Here is a 15262-nt window from a genome sequence, read left to right as displayed (position 1 = left end):
AATGATGATTTTCTACTTCAGCCTCTGTAAAAGCAATCTCATTTTTGTATAAATTATTTAAAAGAATAGTTCATCTGAAAATGAAAATATTTGACATAATTTACTCACACTCATGTCGTTCCAAAACCATATTTTATTTTTCTGTGAAACAGAGAATTCCTTAGCTTCTAGTGTTGTCACGATACCAACATTTCAGTAGTCGGAACCGATACCAGTGAAATTTCACAGTTCTCGATACCAATTTCGATACCACAGAACAAATATGCTAATATGGTAATGTACTATTGAACAGACTCCTTTAGCCTATAAAGTTCAATTTCAAAGTAAATAATAAATTAAAAGATATGCATGTTTCCTTCAAGTGTTTCTCAATAAAGTATACATTGCTTAAGAGTTTTTAAGTAGGGCCCTACTGAAATCTGTTTTTAGTTTTTCCGAATCATTTTTTCCCAATTATTGTTCCAGAATTACATGTTTTAAAGTTTAATTTAATCATTATAATAATTAATCATTCATTTAATCATCAAAATGGTGTCTAATCAAATCATTTCATAAACATTTCTTTAAAAAAATAGAACAATATATTTTCAACATACCAACTGCATTTTTAACAATATTTTATTCAGTACAACATCACTCTTGCTTGTGATATATTGCTTAATTATTATTATTATTGTTATTATTATTATTAATAATAATAATAATTATTATTATTATTATTATTAATAATAATAATAATAATAATTCTACATTGAATATTACATTTTACTATACAGTTGTAATATATTTCTGTTGCAGTTTGTTTAATTCCGGCTTCTAGAATTTATTCTGAATCGTGCTTTTATTTTGACGTGAGTTTTTATTTTGACATGTGGTTTTGACGGTAGCTTCACTTCTTTTTCTGATGGATAAATAGTTCGCTACATGGCCCAGTGTGATCGTTAAAGTGCAAATGCTGTGATTAACTTATATAAATATATAGTCTACATGTGCTGCGCGCTTCACAGTGGGTTAGTGCTCTGCTTTGTCATCTCATACAACGCAAGTTATTCTTAATGTCTGTGGAGTTTCCAGTGGGTCGGCTTCACACATTAATTTAAAGCAAGCAACTCATGAAGAATAAGACTGCAGACTTTCACAGCTTAAATATCACGATTTTAATTTGATTAATTATGCATTTCAGTGTAAAAGGAGTAACAGAGCACATTCTCAAATAAGCATGTGAGCATTTTAGAGCATTCTTGTGTTATTCAGACAGCGTGCGGTTATTGGATTGAGTCTGTGCTCAGTACTACTGGTACTGCAGAAACATTGGTATCATGACATTTTTTTTTTATTTTAGTACCAACTTGGTACCGAAGTACCAGTACTTTTGACAACACTATAAGCTGCTCTCTTCCAAACAATGAAGCTGGATGGTGATTTATACTGGCAAGCTCCACTGGGGTCCTGAGACCCATATGTGAATGCTGTGTGCATTTTCCATTTCCCTTTTTAGTTGTAACTAGTAGCACCCAATAAACATGCAAATAAACATTTTTATTTTTTTTACTAGAGCAAATAGTTTTCCTAAAAATTGATGGCAACATATTTGGACAGCTTGACAAAGTTGTGAAATTTTAAATAATACCAATCTATTGAAAGTCAGATTTTTTTTTTTTTTTTTTTTTCATCAAATTGTTTATTTCCAGGAGTGTTGGTTATTCATGTTTTTGAGACGTTACAGACATTATATCAGAAATTAGCATAATTAATTATCATTCAAAATAATAGCCAGCATCATCCAATCACTGCCAACCATATTATAATAAATTCTGAATCTATGTACTGATTACCATTGTCCCATGTCTGCCATTGTCTGCCAACATTTTGAGTGGTCCAAACATCATTTGCAGCCTAAAACTGAACTTTGACAGGAAGTTTGGATTGAATACACTTAGCTGCATAGAGAGTTATAGGATGCTCCCTTGCTCCCTATTTAGTGAATGACTTAACCTCCAGTGTGCTGTCTGCACTAGTCTCAGAACTGTTAAAAATGCACCCTGTTTTCATCCTAACTCCATATAAAGCCTTTGAAAGCAACATTTTTCAGCTTTTGGATGAACCCATTTATTCTTAGTTTGATGATGCACAGTAAATATAGGATTTCTAAGGAACAAATGTGCTAAAGTACACATTAGTGTACATTGTGTTTAGCAGCGTGGTGTTTTTCACGATGAATCACTCAAATTTAAAAAATGGCATATCGAATGAAACTAGAGACTCTAATCTTTTGACTCAAACAGGTTTCAATATTAAAACTTAATTAGGTTCTTACCAGATGTAGTTTTGTTGGGGTTCTCCCAAAGATAAACTCTGCTGTGGTCGGCGCCATGTTGTTTTGTTACATGACTTTAAAGTTTAACCCTTTACTGACAGCTCAGAGTCTTCTTAACTGAGATTAGTCAGTTTAAATGAATTTAAATTATGCTTTGCCTACAGCGATGCCAAAATACAACATCCACGCATGTGTACCCGGGGTCTCACGAGGTTGAAATAAAATTAATTTGTGGTCATTTTTATTTTTTTTTAATCTCAATTGGACTTGAAATGTAGGACATTATTCATATGGATTAATTTTAAGATAATTTTTATTGAGCTTTCTTGTCCTTTCTGGAGCCTGGCAATATAAATCCCCTTCCACTTTCATTGTAAGTAGCTCAGACATTCTGCCTAACATCTGCCTTTTGTGTTTCATGGAAGAAATAAAATAATATTAGGTCGGAACACAAGGGTGAGTAAATTATGAAAAAGTTTTGGTAACTTTCCATGAAGCCCATATTTATAATGCATTGTAAAGACATTATACATGCATTATACTGCATTCATAATGTCTCATAAAACACCTTGTAATAAGTTATAACTTCTCATAAATAATTATAACTACAGTTATAATACATTATAAGACTTCCCCTATTCATAGTTATACTTTAGAGTATAATGCATTATCACACAAGCAACATCCAATTTTAATGCAGCAGAAGTTAATATAGTTGATTGTATAAGTGCTGTACAGTGCAAACAGTCAAAAGACTTTATTATAAGTGGTCTTTGCCTGCTTTAAGTTACAAAAGCAATATCTTCCTATAAACAGCCATAACATAAACTTGTAACATACAATACATTACAAGTCAAACTTATATAATGGAAGTTATTTATAAGTTATTTAAGGTTTTTATAGTTTTATACTAACTTCAGTAGAGTGAACGCTGGCGTGTTTGTCTGCCGCTGCTCTCCGGCTTCTTTTCAATGTTTTTAGATGCTTTTGTTTAGTGGCCTTTTGTAGGAGTGACCTCAGGAAATCGAGTTTTATGCTTCTCTTTTATGGACAATCTTATGGACTATTGACTTTTTAGTTTGTTTGAAATCTACACTATACCTCTCTTTTGACAGGATTACCTCAAAGGAAATAAACACCACTGTACTCGCCGATGGTCTTTGCAGGGACTGCTATGTGCAGTCTCAAATGGGCTGTTTGATTCCCTGTCCATCATCCATGTCCAGTGGGGCTGGAGCACATGGACTTTGAATTCGGGTCGTGTTGGTGGATTCATTGAGGATGTTCTTGCCCATCTTGGCCTGCTGGAGATTTGCTGTTGGCCCTCGCCAGTTTCAGCGGAGAGCTCCCTGCTTGTTTGCAGGTTCATGCAATCATCTTTCTTCCGACATGGTTTTATTCTACTCATCTCTGGATTTACGCCATTTGCATTCCTCGGCCCACCTCTCAGATGGAGTTTACAACTATTGCACTGCTCTTGGAATTGTGGTTCGCCCCCGGTATGTCCATCAAGGGTCACGCCAACATCCCTGCAGATTACCGACTGATTCCTCTGACAACCACCACCACACACCGGCCATCTGGTCTTCATGCCATCACCCTCTGACTGGTGAAAGTGATGTGAAGCGGGGTGTCAATTTTGATAATCTCAGCTTGCTGAAACGCACATCTTTTATTTCACCCACACAACACAGATGTCACCACTATTAAGATGGCCCTCAATAATGCACGATCAATACTGAATAAGTATTTTATTCTGAATTACTTTTTTATATCTCGCTCTCTGGACTTTTTATTCATCACTGAGACCTGGCTGAATCCTGGCGAACAAATGGCATTGGGGGACCTAACGCTGCCAGGCTGTGACTTTTTAAATTCCCCACGGACTTCAGGGTGAGGAGGTGGCGTTGCCACTGTTTTTAGAAACACTTTTAAATACTTTTACACTTGATAATGTCACTCCGCTCAATCCAAGGAGAGTTAAGGGTGTTTCACAGCCTTGGTTAAATGACATCACCCACACTCTCAGACAAGAGTGCAGAAAAGCTGAGCGCAAGTGGAAACGAGACAAGCTTCAGGTCTCTTATGACATTTTAAAGGTGTGTTTAACTATCAGAGAGCTGTAAAGGAAGCGAAAGCTAAGTTTTTGTCTAAATTAATCTCTGATAACGCAAATTGACCAAAAGCATTTTTTAAAACAATCGATTCTCTATTAAACCCAACTATAAAAGCTTTTCTGTATGCCACCCAAGAGACCTGTGAAACATTTTTAAACTTCTTTACTCACAAAATTGATCAGATTAAAGGTGCTATTGTACCTTCACAATTTGATCAACCACTAATACCTTCCCCGTCCAGCTCCCTGACCTACTTTCAACCAGTTACGTCAGCACAGTTAGCAGATGTAGTCTCCAAAAGCTGGATATTCTTTCGCAGTGAAGTTTTCATAACTATCAGTTCCTGTGTAACAGCTATAATTAACAGCTCCTTAGCAAGTGGAGTTGTTCCAAGTAGTTTTAAACATACAGTTCTACACCCTTTGTTAAAAAAAAATAAAACTTTTTTGGATCCGGCAATACACAACAATTACAGACCATTCTCCAAACTGCCTTTTTATTTCCAAGATTTTGGAGAGAGTTGTTTATTCACAGCTCTACTCCTATCTAAATAAAGGAAGTTATCTGTAAATGTACGTAATTTTTCTTCTATGTCAGCTCAATTACAGTGTGGTGTCCCTCAAGGGTCGATTTTAGGACCCCTGTTATTTTCCCTGTATATGCTTCCTCTGAGCTCTATTTTTCAGAAGTACAGCATATCTTATCACTGTTATGCTGACGATTCACAGTTTTATTTCCCAGTGAGTGTAGACAAGAATTGCTCATTTGAGAACACCCTAAATTGCTTCAAAGATTTTAAACATTGGCTGGCAAATAATTTTATACAATTAAATGAAAGGAAAAACGAAGTTCTAATTTAAGTTCATCCATGTCCTCCTTACCTGGCCTGGTTGCCCACTTAAGTCTGCTGTCATTGAATGTACAAGATCATTTAAAGAGTCTTGGAGTGATTTTAGACTCCTCATTACTTTTCAATAAGGAGATCAGTGCTGTTGTCAAGGGTAGCTTTTTCCACCTGAGATCTATCGCTAAAATAAAACATTTTCTTTCACATAAAGACTTGGAAATTACATCAAGGTTAGACTATTGTAACTCATTGTACATTGGTCTCCTTCAAACTGCATTATCCTGCCTACAGCTGGTTCAAAACATGGCAGCTAGGCTTTTAACAGGGTCAAGAAAGAGGGATCACATTTCCCCTGTTATAGCATCTCTACACTGGCTTCCTGTGAAATTCAGGGTCAATTTTAAAATTCAGATTTATTTACAAGGCACTATCTGGTCTCGCGCCCCAATATATCAGTGACCTTCTCCTCCCTTACTCCCCCACCAGAGTGCTCAGTTCTTCTGATCAGCTTCTACTGAGGGTTTCTCATTGCCACTATAAATCTAAGGGTGACCATGCCTTTTCTGTGATAGGTCCTAATCTATGGAATATTCTCCCTTTCCATGTGAAGTCAGCTTCATCATTAGCCATATTTAAATCTTCCTTGAAAATGTATTTTTATTCTGTAGCTTTTGAATAGATCCTTGAATAGTTTGAAATGGATAAATACATGATGCTGTATTTAAAGGTTTTTATTAATTTTATGTTTTATATTAAATAATATTTATACCCCCCAGTGGTGGGGTCAGTGGTTAAGGCTCTGGGTTACTAACCAGAAGGTTGGGGGTTCAAGCCCAAGCACCACCAAGATGCCACTGTTGGGCCCTTGAGCAAGGCAGTAACAATGTTGTCAACAGGTAGATGATGATGTGATGAACCCAAGTGCAGTTTTATTTACAAACGTGGAAACCCAAAAAACCCTAACTATAAACTTGAACTAAACATGACCATAAACGACTTGACTTGACTTGACTTGACCAAAACAACAAAATTACATACACAATACCACACACCAGACAATGGCAAATATGAGGGCTTAAATACAAGGACATGGGTAACAAGTAAACAAGACAACCAATCACAAGACTAAACTAATAAACAAGATAAGACGAAATGAACTTAAACCAATGAAAAGACAAGACTAATAACAAAGTAATCATACAAAGAACCAATGAAAACAAGACACATGAACAGGGGAAACACATGATAAGATCACATGAGGGAACAGGAAATCACATGACATGAACAGGAACTAAACTTGAAAATAAAAGACATGAAAAACATGAACCAAAACACATAAACGTGACAAAGGCCCTTGACCCTATCTGTTCCAGGGGTGCCGTATCATGGCTGACCCTGCGCTCTGACCCCAGCTTAGCTGGGATATGTGAAAAAAAGAATTTCACTGTATATATACAAAATGTATAATGTGTGACAAAAAATAGGCTTCTAGGCATAATTAATGACTTTGGGACTTTTTACATTAAATGTGTGTTATTTTGAATTTTGTGCATGTGTAATGTATATAACTTCTAGCATGACTTGTAATGTCTTATAACCACTTAAAAATATCTTATGGATGTTTATAAGAAGACATTGCTTTTGTCACTTTATTAAAGCATACCTATTACATATATCACAAATATATATAATACATTATAACTTCTGCAGATAAAATTGGATGTTGCTTGTGTTATAATGCATTATACTCTAAGATATAACTATGAATAGATAAGTATTATAATGCATTATAATTGTGGTTACAATAATTTATGAGAAGTTATAACGTTCTATTTATCCATCCATCCATTCATCCATCATCGTCTGTCTGTCTGTCTGTCTGTCTGTCTGTCTATCTATCTATCTATCTATCTTCCTGTCAAAAGTTTCATTTTGGCATATCCTATTCTTTTAAAAAACACAATAACTCTACATTTATTTATCCACAAAAGATGTTTATTAGTCTATGCACTGTTAAACTTACTTTTCTGCTCCATTGTCTCACTCTCCTCTTTTACTCTCACATTCTCCTTATCTTTTTCAAAACAACCAACCTTCTTTCTCCATCTCAAAACCTAGTGTGGAATAATAACCACCAAATAGAAAATGGTGCACCGAATCAATCGGAATAACTTTAAAATGCCCGGGGGCTTTTGGGAATATCAATGCATACTGAGATAGAGTCAGAAGTCGATACAGTGACCTCAGTTGTCATTACCAGTGGGTCTGGAGAATCAGACATGGGAAAGCATCTTAAAGACTAGCAATATTTCATTAATGACACACAGACAAGTCACACTCTAATACCGTGACTGAGCACTTCTCTAACTATTGTTTTTGAACTATTGGTTCACATACACTAAACAAAATTACTGGTTAGAGTTACTTAATTTTATTTCGTAAGTTTTTGCACACAGTTTTTCTAAGTAAACTTTAAGTAAAATTGACTTAATTTTCTTCATATCATAATATTTATCAAAGTGAGCAAATAAATTTAACTTGAACATTTCAGTTCATACAGTAACCTTTACTTACAAATCTGATGGTGATGCAGCAAACACGATGACGGTAGCAATCAACAGATAATTTTTATTGATCATGAATGGGTTATTTTGAGTAGAATATTAACTTTAGACTGCATAAAAACAAGAAATTACCAAACTTAACAACAGAAATCAGCAATAAAAATGGTGTAAATAAACTTGCAAACAGTGAAACCATGCAAGCTCATTAATTATTCAAGCCCAGTGCATGCTGGAAACAGCAGCTTCGAAAATTTAAGCAAAATGTATTTTTATTCACCTGTGAAATTTACTCATATTAGCAAATAAATATGACATGGTTTTCTACTTTAGAATTGATACAGGATGACGCATTTAAAAGATAACAAATAATCATAAATAATATTTACTTAAAAGCTAGAGTATTTTTACATGTTTGAATTGTGTACAAATGTAGAATTTAATTAATATTTTCAAGTTCACGCTTAAACTAACTTATTCAATGTAGAAAGTACTTAATCTTTTCTGCTATTTTTACTTCACCACAAAATCCTTTTTTTCAGTGTACTTGTGAAATCATAACACTTTTCGACAATACAGTATTTTTGGTTTCCAAATGATAAAAATAAGACTTACATTAAAGGAGCGGCTCAAGCCATATGTAGGCACCATAATATTCAACTCGGTCTAATGACAAGTCGTACAAAGGACGAGATGGTGAAATCGTAAGAAATCATACAAGTTTGTACAAATTTGACTCACACAGAGAATAATAAATGAACCAACGAACAATGTTATTATGATTTTCCTAACTTTAAGCCCTAACCCAAACACTAAACCGAACCATGATTTTAATTGGGAAATACCTGTTGTGTACCACAGAAGAAAAAAAATCATCGAGACGAAGGAAGCGTATTACAGGTTATTGACATACAACAGTCATTGTATTGCATAAATAAATATTCTGGAATAAAACAAAAATTTATTAACTAACATTTCATTTCTTGGTTGGTTGTACCTTTGTGTACGAGCAAAGTCGTACACTATCTTACGATTTCACCATGTCGTACGAATTATAACGAGTTGTCATGACAATATGTTGGTAAAATCATAGACTTAGGGCTCTTTTGATTCGGGCAGGTACGTAACCACCAAGTAACCACCCAGAACACCCTATAAACCACATAGCACCATACAATGTAGATTTACAAATGATTTGCAGTGAGGTAAATGTTCCAAATTTCCGGGTAATTGTTACACTAAAAACAGTGTGATTGAGAAGGATCACATAGTTTGTTTACTCTAACCTCCAAAATCTATTTTCTGTCCTTTCACTACATGAACCGGCCAACTAGATACTTCCATTTTGTCCTTTTGCACTTACTCAACCCTTAGGAGGGCCAATAACTCAGGAAAGGGATCTTTCGTTTCCCAGTGCAATACAATTTCTCTTTCAAAGCAAACAAACACATCCACAAATTATTCCTCTCTCCGGCTGGAGAAGAACCTGTTGTGAGTGTAAGTTGGCCATGATTGAATCGACCCCTGGAGAAAAGGCAATTCACAAAACTGGGCTCACACAGCTTATGAAAAATAGTCAATCATTTTCCCTCCTTTACCCATATGGAAAATCGTAATTCTAAATATATAATTTCATGCCTTAATACTTCAAAATAATTTAATCATATGTTGATATTATTTGTGCTTTTATTATTTATTTATTTGCATGAAATTTCTAACATTACATTATTACTGCTTTATTTGGGTAATTCTCATGAAAAAAATATTTAAATTATATTTTGCATAAATAAAATGAAGTCTATTTTAGGCACCTTAAAATGTTAGTTTTGTGACATCTTTTTTTTTTTTTTTTTTAACAATTAACCCTCTGATTAGTTTCTGTAAAGCTGCTTTGAAACAATATCTATATTTTGTGAAAAGCGCTATACAAATGATGTTGACAAGACAATTCTCATTGGGTTACTGTAATGCAAAAACAATGAATTCTCATTTTAGTAATGCGAAAACAAATTCTATTTTATTATTATTATTATTATTATTATTATACTACAATAAAATTGTATGGTACAACTAAGTATAACTACATCATGGTAGTGTCTATTGTACTGAATTTATTTTAATTTCTGATTTAAATACATTTATTTGCTGATTGTATTTTTTTTAAATGTATCCTTGTTATAAAAATAATCCCACATAGCAAAAAAACAATAATATAATATAATATAATATAATATAATATAATATAATATAATATAATATAATATAATATAATATAATAAGACACTGATGATCCAAAACATAATGACTACTTGCCTAATATGCTGTTGGTCCTCCACCTGCCGCCAAAACAGCACAGACCTGCCGAGGCATGGACTCTACAAGACCCCTGAAGGTGTCCTGTGGTATCTGGCACCAAGACATTAGCAGCAGAACCTTCAAGTCCTGTAAGTTGCGAGGTGGATTCACCGTGAATCAGACTTGTTGGTCCAGCACATCCCACAGATGCTCAATCGGATTGAGATCTGGGGAATTTGGAGGCCAGGGCAACACCTTGAACTCTTCATCATGTTCCTCAAACCATTCCCATACAATATGTGCAGTGTGGCAGGACGCATTATCCTGCTGAAAGAGGCCACTGCCATCATGGAATACCATGGCCATGAAGGGGTGTACCTGGTCTGCAACGATGTTTAGATTGGTGGCACATGTCAAATTGACGTCCACATGAATGGCCGGACCCAGTGTTGCCCAGGAGAACATTGTCCAGAGCATCACTCTCCCTCCACCGGCTTGTTGTCTTCCCATAGTGCATCCTGGTGCCATCACTTCCCCAGGTAAATGGTGCACATGTACACGGCCGTCCACGTGATGTGAAAGAAAATGGGACTCATCGGACCAGGTGACCTTCTTCCACTGCTCTAAGGTCCAGTTCCAACGCTCATGGGCACTCTGACCGGTCTGTGGCTCCATACGCAGCAGGGTGGGATGCACTGTGTTGTGACACATTTTTCTCATAACCATCATTAAAATGTTCTGTGAATTGTGCCACAGTAGACCTTCTGATCGATGAGCCTTGGTGAACCAACACCCTGTCGCGGGTTTGTGGTTTGTCCCTCCTCTGACCACTGTTGGTAGTAGGTACTAATAACTGCTGACCAGGAGCACCCCACAAGCCTTGCCGTTTCAGAGATGCTCTTACCCAGTCATCAGGCCAAAACAATTTGACTTTTGCCAAAGTCACTCAGGTCTTAACTTCAGCCCATTTCTCCTGCATTCAATATGTTGACTACCAGAACTGATTGTTTGCTTACCATCTAATCTACCCAGCTTGACATGTGGCCTTGTTAGGAGATGATCAATGTTACTTTTTTTTTACCTGTGAGTGGTCATAATGTTTTGGCTCATCAATGTAATATAATATAATATCTTTTTCTTTTGATTTTGAGGTGTAATGTGGCCCAGACATTTCTTCATGAGATTCATTTTTTGTTTTTAGGACATAAGGCTTATTCAACAAAGACTGATTTTAGACATCATTTTCAATAATCTGTTGCTGTGATACTGTAACTGTATATTGATTTGGCCTATATATCTATGTTAAAGAGAGTTGTGTGCACAAAAAGTCTGTAAGAAACATGACTGAAAACTCATTAATGTGGACACAATGAAGGACGAACCATGTTGCCATAATTGATTGTTTTGTCTTATTTACTGAGTGAAACTAAAAATGAGATTACATGATCTAAAGTGTATTCATTTTCCAGTTTTTAATCTAGATGGAGGTGTGACAACTTCACAATTCAGCAGTCCATCTACCTGGAAAGCTATTCTTGAAAGTGGTTTAGATCTCGAAATTATTAATCATGCATGTCTAAGAGAGCTGGTTCACTCCGTACACTGTAAAAGTAGACACATTCACACTATTAGGGGTGATCACACCAAACATGTTTTTGTGTCCATCCATGCTGTTTTGAATGTTTTTTTCCTATGTAAACATGTACTAGACAGACGTCTTTGACCATTGCTCTGTGTCTCGCTGTTTTTTCCGCATCTCGTTCAGGAGTGTCACGTTTTTTAGGCACCATGTCAAATTTAATAAGAACTTCAGCTGTTAAATTTTTTTAAGGCATCTGTCTTTTTCACTGTTCATGGCGCATGTCTAGCTTTTTTTTTTTTTCGCAAACAGGTTTTCACATGTTTAAGTGGACGTGGCCCAAGTGCCTCAAACAAAACTCTGAGTATCTTTCAAAAAGTTAATTCTACTAACTTGGCAAGCTTTCATTCAGGCGAGATTCACTGAACCCTTCAATTCCCTAAAGAATCTGGCCCATCATCTGCTTGCAAATGACTTGGGCCCCTGAACACCATATGCAATGACACAGAACTTGAAGTGGCCAAAGGCAGTAATTTCACTGCTCTCTGAGCTCCATCTGATACGCATATATTTGGAATATGGCCGCGTAGTTGCACTTAATGGATTTAAGAGGGTTCATAGCTCTAGTTAATTTCCAAGCGTTTTTACATGCTACTAAGATAACGATGCAGTTCAAAACGTGCTGTTTAAAGCTTCGGGAAACCCAGCCCAAGCATCACCCATGCCAAGCGGGACTGCACACATGGGTTCTTTCTCCTGAATAAATTAAATTCCTACATATCACTGCAGTGTCCGAATACTAATAATAACTTCGTGCTGATGTGCCAAAAGATGACAAAGGATTTCTTTGTTGCTAAATCCTAAACTAAAGTATGATTTAACTAAATCATCAACAACCATTTCTTGCATTGATGAAACTGCTGGTTCCCTATCTGTCACTCACTCGACATTGTGTTGATGTAGTGACACTAGTGGTCACACTTGGGAGCCCCAAACACCTCTGCTTTTTAAAAAAAAGGCCAATGAGAATTGGCGAGTGGAATTTGCATGCCACTCCCCCGGACATACGGGTATAAAAGGAGCTGGTATGCAACCACTCATTCAGATTTTCTCTTCGGAGCAGAGTGGTTGTATTCAGTGCACTGAATTCAATTCCCTCCAAAGACACACCTCAAAACTGCTGGATTTACGGCGCATTTCAGCGGCTTCTCCCCCGCTGAAGAACGCCCCTGGGCGCTTCGGCAGAGCGAAAATAAGAGAGTATATTCTAAAAGAGTATATTTTCGGTTAGCACTGGGGGTGATTTGGGGACATCAATGTAAACGCCGGGTATCCCCCCACGGACCTCCCATTCCCCAGCACGCTCGCTTGCCCCAATCAGGCTCTCGCACGAGAGAGCCGGCTCGTCTCAGCGCTCGTTCGACTTCTCGTTCGAAGCTCGTGAAGACAATGAGTTATCAAGCGCAGCATCGGAGAGCGGGCTCATCCACTCTGACGCAGAGGCTTCGGCTGGGCTTCCTCCTTCGGGAACGGTCACTCAGTCTCACGCCGACGCGGAAATGAAGGACATGCTTTCCCGGGCGGCCACGAGCATCAGGCTAGAGTGGAACCCTCCACTCTCCCCTGAACCCTCGCGGCTTGATGATTGGTTCCTTGGCTCATGAAGCACGACTTGATCAGCTCCGAGCAGCTCTTTGTCTGCTTTGGTGGACAGCAGAAAGGAAGCACTGTCTCCAAACAGAGGATCGCCCACTGGGTCGTTGATGCCATCGCGATGGCATATCAGGCTCAGGATGTGCCACCCCCTTATGAGCCCACTCTACCAGGAGTGTGGCAGCCTCCTGGGCCCTGGCCAGTGGCGCCTCTTTGGCAGACACCTGCAGAGCAGTGGGCTGGGCAACACCTAACACCTTTCCGAGATTCTACAATCTCCGGGTTGAGCCGGTCTCGTCCCGTGTATTGGCAGGCACGAGCAGGTAAGTTCCGGGACAACTGGCCAGGTGTACCGCTTGCGCATAGCACCTTTCCCCTCCCTTGAGGTGAAGACGCGTACTTTTGACTCCCAGTCGTGTTCACAGACTGTGATTCCTGGATGACTTTCCTCCTTAGCCCTCTGGCAGTTGACCGGCCTAGTATGTGCGCTAATGAGCCCCTGTACTGAGGTAGGTGCGCCACATGTGCTGGTTCCCCGAAGGCGACCCCATGTGATATTTTCCGCAAAATCACTTCCCTGTCAGCAAACTGCGTCTTCCTTGGGCAGAGGCCCCTCTGCCCCCAGTCACAACGCTCTGTAGAAATCCTCCCCCTTCGGGTAGGACCTACCATGGGACCTCTACCATGGGACCTATGCTGGCTACGAGGCACACAGCGGTCTACCTGTCACACACCACCAGTTCACGTAACAGTTCAGATAGTTGTGGAGTTTTGTAAAGGGACTCCTAGTGTCACTACATCGACACAACGTCAAGTGAGTGACAGATAGGGAATGTCCTGGTTACTTTTGTAACCTCCGTTCCCTGATGGAGGGAACGAGACGCTGCGTCCCTCTTGCCACAACGCTGAACTACCCACTGAAATGGCCGGGACCTGGTCTCAGCTCCTCAGCACAAAACCTGAATGAGTGGTTGCATACCAGCTCCTTTAATACCCGTATGTCCGGGGGAGTGGCATGCAAATTCCACTCGGCAATTCTCATTGGCCTTTTTTCAAAAAAGCAGAGGTGTTTGGGGCTCCCAAGAGTGTCACTACATCGACACATCGTCTCGTTCCCTCCATCAGGGAACGGAGGTTACGAAAGTAACCAGGACATTCTATTGTTGTGATAAAGACGCATTGTGATAATGATGTTCTGTTTCTGGTCAGTTTGGCTTTATTCTCAAAATGCTATGACTTTATTCTCATAAATGTGATTTTATTATCAAAATATAACAACTTTAATCTCGTAGTGCTATGACTTTATTCTCATAATTTTGAATTTATTCTCAAAATAATACGACTTTAATCTCATAATGCTATGACTTTATTCTTGAAACTTTGAAATTATTCCCAAAATATTACGACTTTAATCTCATAATTTTGAATTTATTATCAAAATATTATAATATTATATTATATTAAAAATTTGATATAAGTTTTTCTTCCTCATGGCACTAAAACACAGTCATAAATTTTAACCTTTAGAGACACAAGCATTGATATTTTTTCTCCTCCTTAAAAGTATTTTTTAAGAACCACTATTTGTGTGTGTGTGTGTGTGTGTGTGTGTGTGTGTGTGTGTGTGTGTGTGTGTGTGTGTGTGTTTCATACTTTGGTTTGGGGTGAATTTTGGAAAAAACATTGCAAAATTGCAAAACTGGGCATTTAAGGTTGCAAAATTCCACCATTGTTTTTTGTTTTTTTAAAGGTTCGACATGTTGTGCATTCTGAGATGCTAATCTGCTCACTACAATTGTACAGTAGTACAAGAGTTACCGTAGCCTTTCTGTCAGCTCATACCAGTCTGGCCATTCTCTGTGTACCTCTCTCATCAACAAGGGTTTTCTGTCT

Source organism: Myxocyprinus asiaticus, chromosome 3 (assembly GCF_019703515.2).
Source record: "Myxocyprinus asiaticus isolate MX2 ecotype Aquarium Trade chromosome 3, UBuf_Myxa_2, whole genome shotgun sequence".
Taxonomy (NCBI): Eukaryota; Metazoa; Chordata; class Actinopteri; order Cypriniformes; family Catostomidae; genus Myxocyprinus; species Myxocyprinus asiaticus.
This window is presented reverse-complemented; position numbering follows the sequence as displayed.